The 13395-nt window shown below is 29.9% G+C and overlaps 1 long non-coding RNA gene across 1 annotated transcript; it reads left to right on the plus strand.

The window, feature by feature from the left end:
- Window positions 1-8921: 8921 nt before the first annotated feature.
- LOC122270280 (uncharacterized) lies at window positions 8922-10022 on the plus strand. The gene is made up of 2 exons (XR_011638368.1): window positions 8922-9051; window positions 9465-10022. It is a non-coding gene; the product is annotated as an uncharacterized lncRNA (long non-coding RNA).
- Window positions 10023-13395: the final 3373 nt, after the last annotated feature.

The following is a 13395-nucleotide window of genomic DNA, read 5'->3' on the forward strand; positions in this document are numbered from 1 at the left end:
TTTAATGTCATTATTCAAAATATTTTCGTGTTTTAATTATAACACCTTAATTTTAGATATTTATGAGTAAGTGTAATATTTCTATTATTATATTCCCAAAGATTATTCTTTAGTAATTAACATTTAAGGTTTTTGTTTCCTGGTGATAAACTTTGTTATTATAATTGCATAGAAGAAAATATATTAAAATTAGGCATCCCAATTGATTACCTATAAGGACACTTTTATAGTTACATATTGTTATCGAACAATACATCACTATAATAGTGTTCTTATACGTTTTCATTAATTTAACAGAAAAAGTTAAAAACTAAAATTAGAAAGCATTAATGAAACTATGTCGACAACCACTGTGATCTTTTTCTAACTTTAAAATGCTATATTTTTATACTAAAAGAAATGCCGAGAAAATAAATGAATACTATATTTTCTGAACAGAAATCATTTGTCAGCAGTGTGAAGTTTGACAGCTATTATCGGGAAAGTGTCAAAAATTCAACTCATTTCTTACAAATAGTTTAAACAGCTAATTTTTCATATCCTATAGTTGTGATTTTCGAGATATGTGTATGGCGTGAGATCATGAGGGGGAATCGTAGCTTCAGCTTCGAGTAAGGAATGAACCAGTCCTTCTCTATCTTCTCTTTAGCCCTGGGAAGGCTCCTGCTTTGGTAGCCCAACGACCTGGTTGCGAAGTCTAGTACTCAACGGTAGAACAGTTTAACGAGGACCGATACTGCGCACCCTCGGTCCCTGCGCAGGCTGATCAAAGTGATCATCCACCCGCTTACTGGCCGCATCCAGTGATGCTTAACTTCGGTGTTCTACTGGGAACCGTGTCTTTAAGATCAGTCCACCGCGGGACATTAATATTATGCAAAACAATAAACTTTTATAAAAATTTGAAATCTCTTATGCGTATCCTCAACGTTCTCCTATTCTTATACGTCTGGCAGTTAGAATTTCTTTATTGACATTTTATTTCAATATTTTTTGCAGGTTATTCCAATGTGTTTTAGGGATTACTCTCGGAGAGGGACGAACTTATAGTGATGTCTTTTCTGCCAATTATTCAATAATTATTATATAAAATGTCATAAAAAAGAGAAGTTTTTAATTTGGTTTTCATTAAATTATAAGTGGTAATGTTTATGATTAGTAAATATATAAATTCTTTACAATAATCGTTTTTAATCAGGACTTTGTGGACACCCTGTGTATTTGTTACTATTCACTATTGATAAAAAAATCTGTATTCAGAATTTATAAAAAAATATCGATGGTTCTGTTCTGTAACAAATTCTGAAATTTTCCTTCTAAATGAAATCAGTCTTTAGATGTATTTTACGGTTATTATTTTTTTAAATTTATTTAGCTTTTTTTTTACATATATTTCTGTTCCATAACAATGTTATGTGTTACTTTATTTAATTTTGATTGATTTAAAAGTTCTCATCCACTTTCTTTTGAAAACTAACTATGAGGGATAAATTTATGGTTTGCTTGCAATAATCGTTTTTAATCAGGATTTTGTGGACACTCTGTGTATTTGCTACTATTCACTATTGATAAAAAATCTGTATTCAGAATTTATGATAAATATCGATGGTTCTGTTTTGTAACAAATTCTGAAGTTTTCCTTCTAAATGAAATCAGTCTTTAGATGTATTTTACGGTTATTATTTTTTTAAATTTATTTAGCTTTTTTTTTTACATATCTTTCTGTTACATAACAATGTTATGTGCTACTTTATTTAATTTTGATTGATTTAAAAGTTCTCATCCACTTTCTTTTGAAAACTAACTATGAGGGATAAATTTATAGTTTGCCAACAAAAATCGTTTTTTATCAGGATTTTGTGGACACCCTGTGCATTTGTTATTCCTCGCTATTATTGTAAAATCTGCATTTGGACTTTTTGATAAATATCTATGATACATATCTGTTCCGTAACAAACTTTGAAGTTTCCCTTCGAAGTTCAATCAGTCTTTAGATGTGTGGTATTAATTAGTTTATTTATTTTTACATATGTTTCTATAATATAACAATATTATATGTAACTTTATTTCATATTTATTTCGTATTCTTTATTTAATAGTTTTCATTCACCTTCTTTTGAAAACTAACTAAGAGTAATAAATTTATAGTTTGCTTACAATAATCGTTTTTATTCAGGATTTTGTGGACACCCTGTGTATTTGTTACTACTCACTATTAATATAAAATCTGCATTCAGAATTTCTAATAAATATCGAAGACTCTGTTCCTTAACAAATTTTACAAATTTTCCCTTATAAACAAATATATTTTCCCTTATTTTGCAAATTTTCCCTAAAAAATTAAAAAAATTTCCCTTCGAAGGGCAATGTCTTTAGATGTGGTGTATTAATTTATTTTTCCGGATCTTTCTATAACATGTGAACATTATATGTGGTTTTATTTGAGTTATTATTATTTAAATAATAGCTTTCATTGTCCTTCTTTTGAAATCTAAGTAATTAATTTCGTGTATTACGAAACTAAACTGTTTTAGATGTGACTGACCTACGAATCAAAACATGAAAGAACTGAGTCATTCATTACCAGAAACAGATGAGATTCTTTTTGTTCGGAAAAAAATCAAGGTCAAATCTGGGAACAATGCATGATGTTACGTTTTAAAAAATTATGCAATCATATCTATTGTTTAATCAGTAAGACGCTTTTGTTATTTTTTTTATTTATTTATTTAACTTTTTTTTGCACGAAATTAAAATATGTTGGATAAAAATCGATTTTCGTTATCGATTTAATGAGTACTACGACTAAGAGAGAATTAAATAGAATATTTTAAGCCATTGTTAGATCATTTTAATGTATATCACTCCCATATAGATTTAAATTAGAAAAACATCTTTTTTTTTATGTTAGGAAAAAAACCTAAACTTTTGAATGCGGGTTTTTTTTTTTTTTTTTTGCTTGAGCGAAAAGTTGAATAATCTTCCTGAAAAACTTTAATTGACTTGAAACTATTATTTTTAAAACCGGAAGTGGCAAGGATTTTTTGAATTAATTGACGCTTTTGTTCACATCAGAGTTCTGAGAACATGTAAAAAAAAATTTTAAAAAATTGTTTAGTAATATGCTGTCTGCGTTATCTGTGTGGTGTAATAAAAAATGGTATTTGGCTTATTATAGCAGTAAATAGCAAATATGTAGAAAAGGATCTGCAGAAAACTTAAAAATGTAAATAATTAGAAAATACGTATCACTATATAATCATTTTATGGACGTGTCTATTTTTCTATTCCTTCAGTAGCTGATATGAAATTTATATATATACTGTTCGGAAGTAATTTAGTCTTTTTTTTTCTTCTTTTTTTTGTTGCGGAAAATGATAGACGATTTTCTTATAGTGAATAAATACCTTATTCACTTTTATACTATACATTCTAGTCCAATGTTTATTTTTTGCCATTTTTCTGGAAGTAGCATGATTTGACGCTCATAAAATTTTTATTCCTTGTTGGCAAAAAAACTGATCCAGGTGATTTGTGATCTCCTCATTTGGAGCAAAGGTTTTACCCTTTTTGTAGAGACCAGAACATTGTTGATAATCTATTTCTTCTCCTCAGTGATGATGAGCTTCAAAAATGGATCATTTTCTTGACATTTGAAAAGACGCAGGCGACAAATGATGACAAATGACAAAAAATGACACAAATTACTTGACAAATCACAGACGTCAAAGCGAAGACACAAATTCTTTTCCGTAAGAACATTGATAAACCCATTTATGTCGAACTTTGAGGTTTCAAATGATCACGATCAAATGTCGTTTCAAATGGCGATGAACAGTGAAATTCAATAAATTTTTAATTTCTCAACAATCTCACGTGCTTTTATTTGCTAGTTTTCATAACTAAATGCCAATATTGTGTCTTTGTCTTCATCATCTTCAATTAGTTTTCCAGATCGTGTTGCATTTCAATATTAAAATTCCCAAATCGCAATTCTGCATACCAGTTTTGGCAATAGCGAACTGTCATTACATCTTCTTTATACACGTGGTATAATTTTTTTTCTTACAGCATTTTTACCTTCTCGATATAATAAAGTAAAATATGTTGAAAATGCAGCTTTTCACTTTCCATACTTGAAAGCACACCAACCAAAATTTACTGCGCAGTATCAATCGAACTTTTTCACACAAGCAAGGCCTGATCTGGAAAAGTCGGGGCCTTAAGTACAGAACCCCCTGGTTGTTACTTAAACCCAAATTTGCATTTTTAATTATGAAGTACTCTGAAATTACAGTCGGACCTCTATTTAACTTAGTCGCTAAATCCCGATGATAAGTTCGTTATATAGAAAATTCATTAAGTCGAAAATCACCTTTTGAAATATTTAAACGACACAAAGCACGTTTTAAATTCATAAACACTAGACATTAATAAAAAAGTAATTGATACACTTTTATCATGTAAACTAGTGTCTACTATTTATTTTATAAATCTTAATCATAAAAGAAATATTCATAGAAAGCAAGAATAAAGCGAAACATTATCCAGTGTTACACTATCATACTACATATATTTTCAATTAAAAAAAAAGCTAAATTTATGTATAAAGTTATAGCTGCATTTATTATAAAAGTTATTTTAAACTACATTATCACATGCGTTCTTAAGTTTAATTGTTTCTGATAAAATCGGTTAATTTTGTCTGAGTTTTTCGTTTGAAATGCAAAGATGGAGAGAAAGAAATTTTACTGCTTTGTCTAAAAGTTAAAGTGGCTCGGAAATCAATTCAAGGTCATTTCCCCCATAAAATTCGTTAACAAGTTTGAAATGTTCCGAAATATTTTTGGAAATAGGGAAGTGGACCTAGAAGAAAAGTTCGTTAAATAGAAAATTTACTTCGCTATTTGGAGGTTATTTTATGAAGAAATTACCAAAATGTTCTTGGTTCCTCGAAAAAAATCGCAAAATAGAGGAATTCGCAAAAGAAAAGTTCGTTAAATAGAAGTCCGACTGTATTTATATCATAAGTATTTAAATTATTAAGCATTAAATTATTTATAACATATATCCCACAAAGCATATGAGGGCAATGAGGAAGCTGACAGACAGGTCCAATTAGCAAGTCAAAAACAATAGATCTGTATAACATGCCATCAGAACAGACCACAAGAACAGGACTTATGAAGAATAACCTTTCAACATAGCAGCAAAGATGGGATAACTATAATACAAAGGGCCGACACATTTACCAATTTATCCCAAAAGTCAGTAATCAAAAAATCTACTCTAACTTCTATATCAATCAATTTCTAACTAACCATGGAGCCCAGGGTAGTTATTAGTCAAAATTGTTCGGGAAAGACCCGAACTGCAAAGTTTGCAAGAATTATGAAGCTATCGAACACATGCTTACTGTCTGCCCAGTTTATGATGATTTAAGAATTATATTTTCCCCAAAAAATTTCTGCTTTGATACCATTAAACAAACCTGGAACCAAAAGAAAATAAATAAAGGCATTGAAGAAATTTTTAAAAAACTTTTTGGAAAGTGCTTTGAGGATTTGGCCTGAACTGTTCCTTAAATAGTATTCCCTGGATGTCCAGTATGGGGGGCGGGACAGGGTTAAGCCAAGCTGTAAGTAAATTTAAGCTCATACTTATTTCAGTTTTTGTTCATTCCTATTTGTAATAGACAATTCCATAAGAAAAACACAAATAGAATATATATTTGTAACAATAGCCCTCCCCCCCCAAAAAAAAAAATATGTAGGGGCTCTAGGCCTGGACCTCTCTGGCCTTATGATAAATTAGAGGCACTGTATATCAGCAAATATATATATATTGATTATGTTGTAAAAAATACAATTAAGTTCTCTGCTTGGAAAAACGAAAATACTTTCAGAACACCTCAAAAATTTAATATGTTATTAGGATTGTCCATATGTTTAAAAAAATCTCTTACCTTTTAATGAATGATCTCACTCTTTCGAAGAATTTCTTTATTGTGTTCTTTTAAGAAAAAGCATCAGGATTTTAAGTTGTCATAAAATGTTATCAGACGTACTTCAGTTGATTCCTTCGCTTGAGGGCATAGGTTCCATACAGTTTGCTTACGGTAAGAACTCCCCCCGCCACAAAATCTGAGGCCGTCTGCTGCTAAGGAAACAAGAATATTGCATTTCAGGGAGGGTAACTTCACCTAAGATATTCATCACCACACATTTTTAATGTACGAAAGTGCCAGTTCCTTCGGGAAGAATTTTCAACTTTTCGATAACCGCGATATCAAAATACGGTTCGTTTATTATAATTAAACTTTTATTAATGCAATCCTGCCACCCGAAGTCAAGCATCACTGGCTGCGGTCAGTGTGCGGGTGGGTGACCACTTGGATCAGTCTGCGTAGGGACCGAGGGTGTGCGGTATTGGTCCTCGTTAAACTGTGCTACCGTAAAGTGCTCGACTTCGCGCTCAGGTCGTCGGGCTACCGAAGCGGGGGTGCCATCCCCTCCGCAGAGGATCAAAATTGTGATAGCATGTCTTCGGATCATCCTCCGGGATGTTTCCCAGACCGTCGCCAATAGCCCATTGTGCAGCTCTAGTGCGACGTAAATTAACAACAACAACAACAATCCTGCCACATCATGTATGAACTTGTTCCATGCGTGATTTCTCCGTAGAAGAAGGATGCTTTCGCTAAAAATCGAGCAAGGTAAGTTTTGCCTGAATTAGACTCACCGCATAAGTCTAATGTTTTTTTTGTTTTTTAAGCTGCTTAGTCTAACACTTTTATTGTTTTTAATATGAATTGTTGTATCGGAACGTCTTGTAAAACGCTTCATTTTTCCACCATGTCTGCGCTTTCTAGTGGTAATAAGCATGTTTTGATTGGATTTAAATATTCAATACATAATTCTAGTATTGGTTTATCTAGACAGGATTGCAGAGCCAATTGCAATGCTTTTTTAAAATTTATCAAAAAATTTCTTTTAATTAATATGTTATAAAATTCTTTTTTTATCGTGCAAATAATTAGTTAGTTCTGTTTCCGTTTGTGCCTGTGTTTGAGAAATCGTTTCCATGATTTTGTTTATGTCCTCTCCAGCTGTATGTTTAAGTGTTTCGCGTTCTTTTCTTTTCGATACTACATGTTGTATGACATCGGGAGTTAACTTCAGAAAGGATGTATTCGAGTTGAGAGAGTGATTTAATACAATTTGTCGCAGTGGAATTTGCATTAAATCAAAAAGTTGATACAAAAACTAAATCGTTATCAAATCTTTGGTTTACGTTTAATTCAACTATCTCGTTATAGTGGATTTTGTCATATTCCCATATTTTGTCCGGCATGTGTTCAGTTATTATAACGGATCTTCCTTCCCTTCTTCTTATTTTTATTTATTTTTTTTAAGAATGTCGCTCTCATGAGCGGCTTGTCATCTAAACGAATCTTATTTAAGATACCGAAAACTATGACTCAGTAGTCAAATTTCCGGTTTTAAATAACGTAAGAGTTACCCCTTCTGGTACTTGGAAAAGGCATCCTACACTCTAGAAAATGGCACTTTTCAAAAGAAATAGATTTTTTTTGGAAAAAGAGATAGATTTCTTTTCGGGGCGATCCCGCTATTTATACTTCTCTCCGAGTTTGTTCTCATCTGGTGACCGTCTCCTTCATCTTCCTTCTGTTTAAACAGGTGGTTTTATAGACAGATGATGTAATGCTTCGTAGATATTATAGAAAGAATCTGCCTGTTGAATAAAAATTTAAATGTTTTTTAAAATGCTTAGATTAATCGAGATAAATATGTAGCAAATTAATTAATTACGGAATTAATTAAAAATTTATAATTATTTGAAAAAATGAATTTAAATGATACTAAGAAAAGGTAGCTTGAAGAACACTCGCTCCTCTCCTCTATGTAAGAAGAGAGTTGCAGGGAGAAAGGTAGCGCAGGCTTTAATATATATGACGTCATATTGTTATTAATTGAATTGTTATTAATTGATTAGGTAAGTAGGTACTTTTGCACGTCACACTAGAGCTGCATAATGGGCTATTATCATTAATTGAAAGGAAGAACACTCTGTTACCTTCCTTCTTCCTAGTTATATATTAAAGTAATGAAGAATTATCCACACTGTTACATTCTTCACTCCTAAGTAGTAGTAAAGGAAAGGAGGTGTCCGTTATTTTATTATATCGGTTAATAGGACTAATTTATACTCTATCTAACATGTATATATATATATATATATATATACAGAGGAACCTCTTTAAGAAGTTTCCGCTTAAAAAGTTTTCCCACGTAATAAGTTATAATTTTCACGAGCTTCAAATTTTCTTCATTTTTTTTACTTTATATTTAAAATGTCTTATCTAGTTTTTCCTTTCTGTGACAAAAACAGTTAAGTTGACTATGCAAAATTAACAAAGACCACGGACCTTCCTTGCTCCTCCATACACAAAAGAAGGTGATGCATCAGGAGCAGGTGTGAGCAAAGAAATGTGAACCTTCAGATGAACAATGAAACTGATAAGAATTTGGGGAATTGCTTGGATATTGNCTAATCAATCATATGCATTTCTGCTAAATGAATTTAATATTTCGTTCTTATTTTTTAATAAACATAACTTCAAAATCCCCTCCGTGTCTGTGACACAAAATAATTATTAATGGCTGTTTAGCAATTTAAATGTTATTTCAATGATTTTTGTAGTTTTAATAAGTTAAATGTTTATAGTAAACGTTCTTTTTAATATTTTTTTAAATTTTTTTTATTTTTACAAAATAAATGACTAGTAAACTTTGTCCATCAAAAATGAAGTCTCCCTCCATGTACGATTAATGTAGATCGGTAAATATTCAATAGAGGGCAGCATATCTGAAATCCCTATGAAACAGCTGGTGGGAAAGGTAACCTTTCTATTTTCTAATGTTAACTATCAGTTGTTTTTGTTCTCTTTGGTGTCAATTTTGGATTGTTGTGTTCAACTGAGGTTTGGCAAAGTTCTCAATGTATACTCCGCGGTCATCATACAGAAAGTAAGAGAAAATTATTTTATATTTGATGTATAAATTTTAGATAGCAAAAATAGTATATTTAATAAAAAGAACTGCACCAGTTTTGTATCTTTAAAATCAAAAATCAGTAAAATTCAAGAACTAGTTTTTGTCTCCTCCGTGGACTTTCCTTCCGTGGACATAGCAAGTCCATAGAGGAGATGACACAGTCAACGGAAGAGACAATGTGTTAGATAGCCATAATACATTTTTATTAATTAAACTATTTTATTTTAATTGATATTTTTTAAAAAGGAATAAATACGTTAATTTATTTGCATTTTTAAAGAAAATCAATTAAGTTTAATTTTTTCTTATCGGAGAAGTGAATATTGGAAATATTTTTCTAAATAATTTCTGTGATGTTTATTATATTTTTTCTCTTCAAAATTTAGGGGAAAAAAATGGCAAAACCAAAATGTAAAAAAAGAAAGCGATCAAATGTTCAAATACAACTTAGCATGAGACAAGCTAGACAGAAATTAAAAGATAGTAAAAAAGAGAGAGAGAAAGAGCGTTACCACCAAAGAAAAGCCTGTGGCAAAATTAAAAGTGTTCAAGAAATGAATGAACGTGAAAAAAAAAAAAGAAAAGTTTGGAAAGAAAAAGCAAGAAAATATCGTAAACAAGGAAAACGTTTGGAAGAACCTGAAGGAGTAATCATATATACAACTACGAGCTCATCTTCTCTATTGACAAATAATAACATTGTCAAAGAAAATAATTCTAATTAAAAAAGAAGATGGAAGAGAAAAACAAAAAACTAAATACTAGACTTGAAGGATATAAAAAAAAATTAAACAGATTTCAGAAAAGTAAAGAAAAGAATGTCCGTTGATTATTACATCTCCTCCGTGGACAAGACCAAATTTCAAATCTTGTAAAAAATAAAATAGAAAGCTTGATTATTATTATAAGGACATATAACAAAAAAAAGGCATTTATGTATTTTTTATCACTTTTTTAATTACTTTAATTTAAGAAAAAATTTTAGGCTATTTGTGCCTTTTCAGTGAGAATGACCCATCCATTTATATATATATACATATATATAAATATATACATATATATACATATATATAAATATATACCATAATAAATAAAAACAGAAAAACACGAAGAAAATTAAGAAAAAATATCAAATAGATTTTCTTTACCTTTAGGTATGCTAACAGAATGGAAATGGGGTGTTTATAATTACNTACATATGTATGCATGTAACATCTAAAATAATAGTTTAATAGAATTAAAGGGATCCTAAAACTAAATTAAAAAGGATTGTATTTTAATTGTAGAGTAGCCTTTCTAATAGATGTGAACTTCAAATAATCTCTTTCACATGATAAACTAAGCATTTATATTTTCCTTATATTATATTTTATCCTTTTATATTATCCTTAATTGAATAAAAATGTAATCTTTATTTTTAAAATGAGTTCATACTGTAAAATGCCTTTATGAAATCGAAAATCATTCAAATTAATAAATATTTTGAGATCTTAATACACCTTCATCCAGTCTTATGATTACATCTTACGGCGTTCATTTCTAACAAAGAAGTCTGGGTATTGTAGATCACATGACATGAAAAAATAATAACTATACGCAACATGTGAAAAAAGTGCACACTTGTTTGTTAAACATGGTACAGTGAATTTGTGTCCAGGAGCTCTGTTCCATGCAAAATTTGTACATAACTTTTCCTCCTCAATAAATGTTTTGTAAAAATTATATTATGAATGCTTGCTACTTTATAAGTTGAATAATTAACTTATAGGTGTTGTCTAAATCTTTCAATAATTAAGAAATGCAATAATTGTAAAGTAAATGGCTTCGCTTAAAATACTTGTACTTGACATCGATTTTTATTTAACTCTAACTATCGTAATATTCATAATGTCAATGATATTTTGAATTTTTAAAGAATAGAGTTAGCAATTGTTTTGTTTATTTACTTTAACTTATTAAAATGGAGCAAAGAAAATATTCAAAGCAGAAATTATTGAGTTTCTTTGTTGAAAACTGGTCTTTCTTTTATTGAAACTAGGTGTTTTTTCAAGGCTTCTTAAAAAAAGGTGATTGAGAGACAAAAGAATGTCTTAATGGTTATTGAGTCCTTGAATTCGATTTAAAAGAAAAACATTGGGGTTTTTTTCTGTTCAATCTCGTAGATACTCGTTGTAAAATTTGAAAATACGTTAGGGGCGAATTTCAAATTCTTGTTTTCATAAAAATCCCTCGCTTTCAAAAATATCCTTGATTTTTTATTTTATTTAAATAGATGCCTAATGTATAAAAAAATATTATAGTTTTATTGTTTGTTGGACAAAATAACTCCTAACTGTACACCTTACTCAACCAGCCATCCAATTTTTTGGTGTGGTATTTACATTATATGTATTTACAGCTATTCACCAAAATTTTCAACGGAGTGGGATTCTTTGGTTTACTGTAGAGTCAATGTTCATTTCTTTTATATCTACTACAAATTTAAAATCTGATTTTTGACATAATGAGGCATAACTGATCAAGACTTTAGTGTTGCTCGAATATTTATCGCTAGCTTCACGTTCACATACTTTTTTGAAGTCACAAGTTTGACACATTTTTCCACAGACTGGGAGTGAAAGAAATATCTCTAATGCGCGTAGTGTCTGAATTAATGAGTGATTAAATATCTTCTTAGCTTAAATATTGCAGTATTGGAGAAAAATAAGCCAAACAAGAATTTCAACTAAAGATTTTAAAACAAGTCCAAACACTGAAAGTTTATCTTCTGTAACAAGAAATTTCTTATAAAATCTTTTTCCTTTTGGATGATTTGTCTTGCTCTTAAGAACCTTCTCATATAAAAGTCCCATAATGGACTGATCGTATGTCACGGTTTCCAATAGATCACCAAAGTTAAGTGTGACAGGTTTGCGGACAGTGAGCGGGTGGGTGACCTCTTTGTTCATTCTGCGAAGGGACTGAGGATATGCGCTGTGTGGTATTGGTCCTTTTTAAACTGTTCTATTGTAAAATGCTCGACTTCGAGTGGAGGTTGTCTGGTTACCAAAGCGGAGAAGCTATCCTTTGGTTAAGATGTTAATGCGTATTTTACTTTTATATAGTGGCCATTTACTCTTATATAGTTCAACTGTTTCAGAACAGTTAGAACAAGACTAAGCAAAACACTGTTGTAAAAATTTACTATTTGAAAAATCTGTCACTTACCATTATATTTCCCCAGCACTTTAATTATAGTTATTCTCAAAATAAAAGATTAATATTCCTTAGTAAGCTCTGCAATCAAAAAAAATTATTTTACACACGCGTTTCAGATTCTTCAATTGTAACATTTTTAGTCACTTTAATGAGTCCATTTTATCTATACTTATTATTTTTTTTAAATGGTACTTAAAAGTGATTATATCATAGTTTTTGGAAAATAAAAAATTATCTCAGAATTGTTTCATCATTGATACATATTTAAGTATTTAAGAAAATCAAAACAATGGTATCCAATTCAATAATAATAACAGTCTTTACATTTATATTTGATTGAGTTTTTTTTAACTGAATATGATCAACAAAGATATGTAAAAAAAACTTCGTTCAAGGAAAAAAATTTTCATGGGTACCGTGCTCATAACACGAAACTCGTGTGAATAAAGAATTCAATTTCACTTATATATATTCAATAATAATCTCATACTTCCTCTTCTATGGCACTACAGCTCATTGTGGGCCTTGATCTACTAAACAACATTGTTTCAAAGCTTCCTGTTTTTAATCTCGGATTTCTTGTTAGTAATTTTCATTATGGTAAAATCTTTTAAATATGCCCAAATTAAAAATGATTTTCAAAAAAGTAATTGAAACTTCTATAAATGAAAGATATTGTTTACATAGATATTTTATTTATAAATGTTTATCTAAACTACGCAGTGAACTTTTCTCCTTTCTTTCGTTTAACTAAGTTTATAATACAGCTTGATTCCATTATGTTTTGTGCATAATAACGTTTATAATACACAGAGAATGAGATTTTTTAAAAAAGGAAATATCGACTCTTGATGCATCTTACATTTTTTAAATTATTTTTCCAACGTTCATTGTTTACAAAAAAAATTCATTACTTATGAAACAAATATCTTTCTTAAAAAAAATATTGAAAGAACTAGCTGATTTAACAAAAAATTAAACAGTATATGATATTTCCAAAAAGTATAGGCAGGTTTAACCCTTAACGATCGGTTAATTTTCAAGAAAACGGTCATAAAAGTGTCTATTTTGCCAAATACACGTATTTGATTAGTGCTAGTATCTAGTTTAAACTAAACT

This window comes from Parasteatoda tepidariorum, chromosome X2, assembly GCF_043381705.1.
Source record: "Parasteatoda tepidariorum isolate YZ-2023 chromosome X2, CAS_Ptep_4.0, whole genome shotgun sequence".
NCBI lineage: Eukaryota > Metazoa > Arthropoda > Arachnida > Araneae > Theridiidae > Parasteatoda > Parasteatoda tepidariorum.